This window comes from Panthera pardus, unplaced genomic scaffold, assembly GCF_024362965.1.
Source record: "Panthera pardus isolate Hobbes unplaced genomic scaffold, ASM2436296v1 HiC_scaffold_20, whole genome shotgun sequence".
Lineage (NCBI taxonomy): Eukaryota > Metazoa > Chordata > Mammalia > Carnivora > Felidae > Panthera > Panthera pardus.
In genome coordinates this window covers 48,867,851-48,870,728 of record NW_026526766.1, presented here as the reverse complement: position 1 = coordinate 48,870,728, position 2,878 = coordinate 48,867,851, and the positions used below count along the sequence as shown (strand labels likewise).

Sequence of the window (2,878 nt, the reverse complement as noted above, 5' to 3'; positions counted from 1 at the left end):
CTAAAAAGAGTCTAACTCATAGCAACAGAGAGTAGAATGCTGGTTTCCAGAGCCTGAGGGGGAGGGAAAATAGGGAGATTTGAGTCAAAGGGTATAACGTTTCAGTTACCCAAGATGAATACATCCCAGAGATCTATTATAGGCATAGTGCCTATAGTTAACAACACTGTATTACATATTTAAAAATTTGCAAAATGGGTAGATCTTGTGTTAAATGTTCCTACAATAAAAAATAAAGAGGTCAGTAGAAAACTTTTGGAAGTGAGGGATATGTGTATGGCATAGCTGTGATGTTTTCATGGGTTTACTCTTATCTCCAAACTCACCAGGTTGTATATATTGAATATGGACAGCTTATTCTACATCCATCATACCTCAATAAAGTACTTAAAAAGTCCTTGCTCTTAGAAGATTTCACTGAAATAATTGAATGTATGGTCTTGAAGAGTGACATTATATAAAGATACCTCAGGTGTTTGGCTTGATCATGAGTTTTTTAAGGCTAGAGTAGTATCTTATTCATCTTATATCCCCAAAAATACCTAGAACATTACAGTTAATAAATAATTATTTTTTACTTTTGAAAAAAAAGTGAAGATTTACAGACTGAATGGAAAAAAGATTATTTTTCTTTTCTTCCAAAAATGTATTTTGAGAGGAAAGAAATGAATTTTCCTAAAGATGTATCTAATTGTTTGGCAATAATTTGTGGTCCTTCAAAAATAGGACTAATTATCATCATGTAGGCAGGGAAATTTAGGTGGCAATTTGTAATTTTTAGCAGCTTTTTACTTGCAGCATTTTAAAGTTGCCACAGCAGGAGGTAAAGTGCAAAATCATGTTTATTTGAATAGAAATATTTAAAATGGTACATTATGGAATCACTGAAGTAGAGTTCAGGGGAAATAAATGCATCTGTCCTCTGTTTATATTATTTAAAGTTCATATGTGTTCCACGTAAGGATGATTGGGATTTGGGTTCCTCTAATACCCTCTTAAATGTACTTGCGTTAAGTTGATATTCACTTACAGATATAGTCTAATACACTGGCCACTATGGGAGTCCCTAGCCAGAGGTGGTCGTTAAGTATTTGAGTGATCTGAATTGAGATGTGCTGTAAGTGTAAAATATACACTGGATTTAAATTAGTCAGAAAAAAAAAAATACCATGTTAACAATTTGTATATTACATGCTGAAATTGTAACACCTTTTGATAAATTGGGTTAAATAAAATATATTAATAAAATTAATTTCATCTGTAGCTTTTACTTTCATAATGTGGCTACAAAAAAAGTTTAACAGCATACATGTGGCTTACCTTATAATTCTATTGAGCAGTACTGTCTAATAAATACAAAATATAGTGGGATTATTTTTGTCCCGTTTAGACCACCATTTTCTATTACAGGAGCCTTAGATTAACAGTGATTTTTACAAATCCTAGCTTAGGTTTGTATTCAGTTTCTCATTTACTCAAACCATGAGCTCCATTTTAGGAGAACTACTGGTAAGCAGCTCAATACTGTCCCACATTATATTTTATATATCAAAAATTGATATTTTCCACTTACTTGCAAAAAGATTTTGCCAAAGATTACCATAAAATATATTTAAACTCAATTGCTACAAATAAAGTCAAATAGAAACAAAAGAAGATAGAGGAAGCATAGGTATCATTCTGAGATAAAATGCTTAAAGTAATTAATCATTTAGCTCAAACTTTCTTACAAGAGGTAAAGGAACATTTACCAGTGTCTTCTTGGCCCTATGGTAGAGGAAAACCACAACTTGGAATCATTCATTATTAGAAACCGAACTTCTTATAAGGTAGCTTGTAAATCTTTCTGTATGGTGGGTGCAAAACTAGGCAGAGAAACCCTGTGAGGTGACCTTATACCTTAACAATGTGTTGCCACTGTGTCTAATTATCCCACTGATGACCATACTTATATGGCCTTTGTTATACATTTACATATTTGTTCTGGAATAATGGGGAAATGAATAGCAGCAGGAGTCCCCTTCATCAAACTCCATAGAGTATTTGAACCACAGAATGGTGAAAACTTTCAACAATACTATGAGTGACTAATAAATACGAGGATTGAATTAATCAAAACATAACCACTGGCTTCTGGTGGCAGGGTCTGGGGAGGGGACCACAGGTGCAATGTCCAGCTGTGAAGGGGGCAGAAAGAAGCTCTTGAAGCAGCCCAAGAAGCAGGCCAAGGAGATGCCCAAGAAAGGCATTCAAGCAGAGACAGAAAGAGGAGCATAAGAAACTTGAGGAGCTAAAAGTGAAGGCCACGGAAAAAGCCCCCCTGGCCAGAGGTGGAATTAAGAAATCTGGTAAAAAGTAAGCTGTGCCCTGTGTCTGAGGCCATGGTGATCCTTAACTCCATTCCTGTGTAAACATCTGGATTCCCTGTCATGGCATTTGTTGCCACCTACAGCTAGGATGAAGTATTATCTTAAAAAAAAAAATTAGGGTCGCCTGGGTGGCTCAGTCATTTAAGCGTCCAACTTTGGCTCAGGGCACGATCTCGCGGTTTGTGAGTTTGAGCCCCACGTTGGGCTCTGTGCTGACAGCTCGGAGCCTGGAGCCTGCTTCGGATTCTGTGTCTCCCTCTCTCTCTGCCCCTCCTCCACTTGTGCTCTGTCTCTCTCTGTCTCTCCAAAATAAATGTAAAACAAAAAATCATAAAGAAAAAAAAGTCATAATTTGAGCACCTGGTGTCTCAGTCAAGTGAGCGTCTGACTTGGCTCAGGTCATGATCTCCCATTCATGAGTTTGAGCCCTGCGTTGGGCTCACTACTATCAGTGTGAAACCCACTTCAGATCCTCTGTCCCTCTTCTCTCTCTGCCCCTCCCTTGTTTG

At 37.0% G+C, this 2,878-nt stretch overlaps 1 pseudogene; it reads left to right on the top strand.

Moving 5' to 3' along the window:
- The first annotated feature begins 2,169 nt into the window (after positions 1 to 2,169).
- LOC109255834 (translation machinery-associated protein 7-like) lies at positions 2,170 to 2,359 on the top strand (annotated as a pseudogene).
- The last annotated feature ends 519 nt before the right edge of the window (positions 2,360 to 2,878 follow it).